At 33.7% G+C, this 7652-nt stretch overlaps 1 pseudogene; it reads left to right on the top strand.

The window, feature by feature from the left end:
• The first annotated feature begins 1622 nt into the window (after nucleotides 1-1622).
• LOC120199453 lies at nucleotides 1623-7203 on the top strand (annotated as a pseudogene).
• The last annotated feature ends 449 nt before the right edge of the window (nucleotides 7204-7652 follow it).

Here is a 7652-nt window from a genome sequence, read left to right as displayed (position 1 = left end):
AAGAATTTAGGCATTTCGATCAGATCAAGGTGGAGAATACTTAAGCATAGAGTTTAATGAACTCCTTAAAGAATATGGGATTACCTCACAGCTTACACCTTCTGGTACACCATAGTGGAATGGAGTTTCTAAAAGAATGAATCGAACACTGTTAGACATGATTTGATTGATGATGAGTCATAGTGATCTTTCGACTTCTTTTTGGGGATATGTACTTGAAACAATCACTTTCACACTAAATCGCGTTACATCTAAATCGATTCAAAAGACATCATATGAGATATGGACTGGGAAGCATCATAATATGTCTTTTATGAAGATTTAGGGTTGTGAAACTTATATAAAACATCAGATGTCTACAAAGCTAAAACCTAAATCTCATAAGTGTATATTTGTTGGATATCCTAAAAAAACTAAGGGATATTATTTCTTCAACCCTAATAAGAACAAAGTGTTTGTTGCTCTAACAGGAGTTTTTCTCGAAAAAGAATTTCTCGTAAAGAAATGGAAGGGTAGAAATATTGAACTTGGAGAAGTTCAAGAACAACAAATAAATGAACCTGAAGTTGAGCATGTTTCATAAGTTATTGAGGAATAATCAACATATTTAGAAACATAACCACTGCACATATCTACAAGAGAATGCCATGCACTTGAGAGATTTGGATTTCTCGTTACCGCACATGGAGATGCTATTCTTATGGATCAAGATGAGCCTATGACTTATCCAGAGGTAGTGTAAATCAAGTGTGGACTTTGGTTGAACCACCTGATGGGGTCAAACCTATAGGGTGTAAATGGGTATTCAAGAAGAAAACTGACATTAATGGTAATGTACAAAGATACAAGGGGCGATTAGTCGTAAAAGGTTTTGACAAGTTCATGGTGTAGACTATGACGAAACATTCTCCCATGTAGCTATGATTAAGTTCATCCGGATCTTGCTCGCAATAATTGTATTCCATGATTATGAAATCTGGCACATGGATGTCAAAACCGGTTTCCTTAATGGAAAACTCGAAGATGATGTGTATATGACACAACCAGAAGGTTTCGTCGTTCCAGGAAATATTAGAAAGGTTTGTAATCTACTAAGGTCTATTTATGGACTAAATTAAGCTTCTTGAAGCTGGAATATTTGTTTCAATGATGCAATCAAAGATTTTGGTTTTATCCGAAATTAAGATGAGCCTTGTGTTTATAAGAAGGCTAGTGGGAATATTGTTTCTTTCTTAATCTTGTATGTAGATGACATACTCATCATAGGAAATTATATACCTATTTTATAGTATGTTAAAACTTGGCTAGGTAGTTGTTTTTCTATGAAATATTTGGGTGAGTCAGGGTATATCTTAGGAGTTGAGATCTATAGAGATAGATTAAGATGACTTATAGGTCTGAGTCAAAGCAGATATATAGACAAAGTGTTGAAAAGGTTCAGTGTGGAAGAATCCAAAAAAGGAATTTTGCCTATGAGACATGGCATTTCTCTTTCAAAGGAAATGTGTCATTCAACTCCACAAGAAAGAGAAAGGATGAATAAGATTTCATATGCTTCGCCTATTGGTTCTATCATGTATGTCATGATATGTACTCGACCAGATGTATTGTATGCTTTAAGCATGACGAGTCAGTATCAGGTAAACCCTGGTGAAAATCTCTGGGTCGCAGTTAAAAATATCCTTAACTGCTTGAGAAGAACTAAGGATACATTTCTTATCTATGGAGGTGATGAAGAGGTTAGTGTAAAAGGTTATACTGATGCCAGGTTCCAAACTGATAAGGATGACTCACGATCACAATCGGGTTTTGTGTTTTGTCTTAATGGAGGTGTTGTGAGCTGGAAAAGTTTGAAGCAAGACATAGTAGCTGATTCTATAATAGAGGCTGAATACATTACAGCCAGTGAAGCAACAAAAGAGGTTGTTTGGATCAAGAAGTTCATATCTGAACTAGGGGTTTTTCCTAGCATATCAGATGCTATAGAACTCCATTGTGACAATAATGGAGGCATTGCACAAGTAAAGGAAGCCATATCTCATCAACAGTCCAAACATATCTTAGGCGCTTTCATCTCATTCGAGAGATTATATATCGAGGAGATGTGGAAATATGCAGAGTACACACGGATGATAACATTCTTGATCCCTTGATGAAGCCTCATACACAACAGAGGCATGATCATCGCACTGAGTCACTCGATATAGAAATGTGAGTGATTGGTCCTAGTGCTAGTGGGAGATTGTTAGAGTATGCCCAAATACCAATCATATGTCTATTGTAACGATACATGTTATTTACCAATTTTATTGAATAAAGACATTACCGCTATTATTTTCAGTTATATATATGTGTTTAACATAAACAGGAAGATAATAAGTCCATATAATAACATAATTGTTATTATTAAAAAATCCCTAGTCATGTATTATTATGGGCATGGACAATAATAATACGCTTAAGACTAACATGTTATTGATTGATGACAATGAGTTGTCGTTGACATAGAGATGTCAGAATTGATACATGATTATATTGTTAGAGAATAATGTATTTGATTGACCCACCATGAGCATATGTCTTGGATTATTTTGTGACAGTCATAACATTGCTTATGATCCCAACATATATTGTTGTATGTTTTAATGCAGTTAAACAAGCTCGTAACTGGTTGCACTATAAAGACTGTTATTGAATATATCTCGATTTATGTAGTTAGTGTGTATGATTAAGATAGGTTTTTTCCTTCTGACATAATAGGAAATATGCCACAAGCTACTTGATTGAATGAGACTAGAAATGCATGGCCATGCTCGAATAAGTTGATATGAGATATCATAAATTATTAGTTAATTAAAGTCTACTCTAAATATCAAGAAACAATAGATGGGCTATACAAGTGTGAATATTCCAAGACTTGTGCCTATTCTAGATATAAAGGACAAAAGGATGTAATACATAAAAGAGTTAATCACGAAGATGATATGTCGAATCATATTTTCTTGTAACTTATGTGAAAATGTTATATTTCTAGATGTAACTCATTTTATGTAATATTAGAAGTGTTATAATAATTACTGCTAACGTTACAATATCTTACAGGGTCACACCCTAGGATTGAAATGAGCAAAGATGTACAATTTTTTGTACATTACTAAAATATATGTAGAGTTAATATATGTTTGATATACATATGTTTTAATAATCCCAAATATTTAATTTAAATTAATTAAATAAAGATTTAAGTAATTTGAAATAACAAAATCCCTAATATGTTAGGGTAACTTGGATATAAAAGAAGGTGTAAGGTTTAACAGTCATTTTTACACATTATCTTAAGTCGTTTTTCTCAAAAACAGTTTTGGGAAAAGCAAATATTGCTCTCAATCGGGTAAACTGAGTAGAGGTCGAGACGTGGTTTTGTGGAGGCTTACGATTCGAATCTATCGACACCACCAATAGCCGTTGTTGTCCTCACTACAAGAAAATATACCTTTAATGACACATGAACGATGACACCGCTAATTTATGACTTGCAAAACATGTGTGTCGTAAAAAAATGTCATGTTTTTTAAAATTTGAATGATTTATGACTTATAATAATGTGTGTCATATTTAATAGTCATAATTCAAAAAATTTACAAAAGCATAGAGTACACTTTTAATTGTGTGTCATCTGTAAAAGTCGTCTTTTAATTCCCCCAATATTTTCATCATTTCCCGTTTCTTCCCCTCGATAATCAGTTCACTCTGGTCCACAACTCCCGCAGACGATCGCTTGCACATATACTCTCCTTCTCCAACCACCGCCACCACCGATTCTGCCGTGTTTTCCGAGCCAACTCCTCAGCCTTCGGCTCCAGTGCCTCCTCCTCCCGATTCTATTTGATTAGGCGATTCACTTCTTCTATTACTTCATTCTTTTTTGTTTCTAATTTCCTTTCTTTTCAGTTGTCTAAGAAGGTGATAAATATGTGGGAATTAGGGAGGTTTGCGTCATAGGGGATTCCTGATGGTGCAGGGATTAGATCTACTATGTGGAAGGTAGTTTTTCCCTTTCCCTTTATACTATTTGCTTGCTGAGAATTTGAAAAATGTGGAAATTCCTCAGAAAATTTGATTATTTTTTTTTATTAATACTGAAGACCGTATTGTTTGGTTATTGGGGTAGTTGTTATTGGGGTATTTACCACTTGAACGTGGGCAGTGGTTGTCAAAATTAGCTAAGAAAAGGTCTCAGTACATGTATTTTAAGGAAGAGCTCTTGATGAATCCTGTAAGTCATTTTCTTTACCTTTTCCTTGATAAAATAGTGTATATGACTCAGTACGCAACTATGACATTCATTATGTGGATGTGCTAGTTGCGAGTAAGTATGATACGATTAGTTGCTTTACTTAATTCTAATGTAGAATTCCAACATCATCTATAAAGTATTAAGTGGATAAGTAATGAAAGAAACCGATATGCATAGAGCTAGAACATGTAACTACTATTTTGTAAGAGAAAAGTGACTCTTATCCATATCTTGCTGGTTGTACATTGTTTTTCTCTCCTAATAATAGAATGACTTCACATGAGTTTATTTATTTTTTGACATTATTGTCCTGAAAAGTAGTGTTATCTTTTATGGTTGTCGTCTTTCACTTTATTTTGTTCCTGTAAGAGATTTGGGGTTTTTGAATGTTTTTATGGATAGTCAGTCAGAAATCACAAGGAGTTTGGAGAAGTTTGTGGCTTGTGATAATGATGAATCAAACTCTGAGGGAAAGGGTTTGCTTTCAAGATCACATATAACTCCCGGAGAGCATCCTTTGAGCCTTGGGAAAAGCAGTGTCTGGAACCAATTCTTCCAGGTACCTTCTTAGACTGGTCTGAAAAATAAGTTTTTGGAAGTCGTACATCATTCCATGTGTTTTTAAACTTTAATGTCTGAATGTGTTAAATATAACATTGTAAAAACTTGGTTAATCTTGTATGAATTGATTAAGTTTTAAAACATGAGCTAGCCTAGTAGTCTTCATGTTAGCTAGCATTTTGCACTACATGCATCCTTAGAGAATATAATGCCTTGCAATATCTATCTTTAATTTACCAATAATAATTTCTTTCGTATTAGATCTTTCTATAATTTTTTAGAGATCAGGGTTTAGTATTTATTATGTTGATGTTGTTTGGCAATATAGTAGGAAAGACTGCAACATCTAAGCTTCCTATTGATGCAAGCCTTAACCTAAGTTAAAGGAGGGGGAAAATTACACAGTCCATGCAATTCAGCCAAGTCGGTTTCTATCAATGCTTAGTTGAGCATACGTTAAGTCTTAGTTCAAAACACTAGAATATATATGACAACAATGCAAGGGAATTATGATTTTCAAATTTTAATAGAATCTATGAATGGAGTGCTTATGGATATCAAACCTTTATTCTTTATTTTTTATTTTGGGGATGGGTTATTTGTAGGAGTCAAAAATCATTGAATAGATTGATTTAGATGTGATACGCACTCATCCAGACTTACAGCTTGCAAAATCTAATCAGGTAACTATATTCTTCTTTTCTTTTATTATTTCATGTGAATTTAGTGTTTCACCCCTTTGGACTTAAGTTTAGATATGGATTGAATATTTCCAGACTTACATGCATATTGCTTGTTCAGGATGCAATGAGAAACATATTATTCGTATTTGCCAAGTTAAATCTGGGCATAAGATATGTTCAAGGAATGAATGAAATCTTGGCACCTCTATTTTGTGCATTCAAGAATGACCCTGATGCGGAAATGGCGGTAAGATCTCATTATTGTCCGCACCTAGTTGTTTTTTATTAAATATCTAACATGCGATTGTTTTGATTTTCATGTATTGAATATGAAAGAAGATTTCCATGATTTTCTTGTTTCTGTTTGCAACTCCATTGCATCAAAGCCATCCCTTTTCTTGCCCCAAGATACCCAAAAAGTTTAAACAAAAATAGTAACTTTCAAATAGATTACAGCTTTTGAAAACCAGTATGGTAATGTTCATTTATCGTTAATGTTATCAACTTGGCAGACATATATATATATATATATATATATATATATATATATATATATATCATATGTACGAATATGGAGTATCTATGCTAATATAGCCATAGACCAATTACAATTTCAAGAATAACATAGATTATAGTTTCTTTGTTATCATGATTTATTATAAAAGTATTGGTTATCTTCTTCAACATTTTCCATAATTTAAGTTTTGCAGGCTGCTGCCGAAGCCGACACATTCTTTTGTTTTGTTGAGTTATTGAGTGGATTCTGTGATCATTTCTTCCAGCAACTTGACAACAGCAATGTGGGAATTCGTTCCATAATTTCTAGGTTGTCACAGCTTCTGAAGTAACATGATGAAGAGCTTTGGCATCATCTAGAGATCACAACTAATATAATATATCGTTGCAAAATTAAACATCTTTTATATCTAGACTCATGCTTGCCTCTTACCTGCAAAATTTTGAACACTTTCACCTTTGTCATTTTCTGTAGCTTGTCAAGGTAATTAGTTGGGCTTGAATGCAAAATTTTAATCCAATGCATATGTGGCCAAAATTTTAATCCATTAACTTCTGCAGCAGACATATATGAATGAGTTTTCCAGTGCATTAGTTTAGTAATGTATAGTATGGTCACAGTTCAAACTAATTATAGTACCAAACCAATATCTACTTGTGCCTTCAGATGCTCTGGAGTTTTTTGGCCGCCAGTAGTGCACATGCCTATGCATAGATATGGTTTAATGGATTTACTTTAACAAGACATAAAACTTTTCATTCCAAAAGTTCATATTTCAAAGTTTGGGACCATGTCTGAAATGAATGCTTTCCCATGGCGTAACAGCTAGTGTTCAGTTCACTAATTCCATTTCTGATCAGGTTTTGGATTATGGGGAGAAGATTGAACTTCTAGTGGACAAAAACAGAAAACTTGAATTCCAGGTTGGTGCTATCTTCTCTTTTGTGGTTTAGTTTAGGGTCTAGGTAAGCATCATAATATATATATGGTTTTGTAATAATATCGCAGTCTGATAGCTTCCAGAGGCAAGAGCGGCAACTGCGACGAAGGATGTGGCTGCAGAATCTGCAAATGAAACTGATGGTAGGAAGAGCTGTAGTTGTGTTCATTTTATGGCTTTTTGCGTGTGGGGTTTCAAATGTTGACTTTGATCATCCAAAGTTAAGAACCATTATAATATTTTTGGTAACTTAAAGGGAGTATATTGTATGCAAATGGATTGCTTATATATAATATGATATATATATTTAGTATTATGAGGCATTAAATGTGATTTAGTTTGATTATTTGTCAATCTACAATATATATATATATATAATTTACGAAATAAAATAACGACACAAGAATATGTGTCATCTTTTTTAATGACGTGTGCTTCAATGACACGCAATGAGCATCATACATATGTGTCATAAATTTATGATACACAAATGTGTGTCATCTTCATTTATGACGGGGGCTTCAATGACGCGCAATGAGCGTCATAAATGCGCGTCATAAATTTGCTTCATAAATGTGCGTCATAGATTTATGACACATAATTGCGCGTCATCAAAAATTCATGTCGGTGGCTTCAACGACAGGCATTTATGTG

This window comes from Hibiscus syriacus, unplaced genomic scaffold (genome assembly GCF_006381635.1).
Source record: "Hibiscus syriacus cultivar Baekdansim isolate YM2019G1 unplaced genomic scaffold, ASM638163v2 tig00000340_pilon, whole genome shotgun sequence".
Lineage (NCBI taxonomy): Eukaryota > Viridiplantae > Streptophyta > Magnoliopsida > Malvales > Malvaceae > Hibiscus > Hibiscus syriacus.
This window is presented reverse-complemented; position numbering and strand designations above follow the sequence as displayed.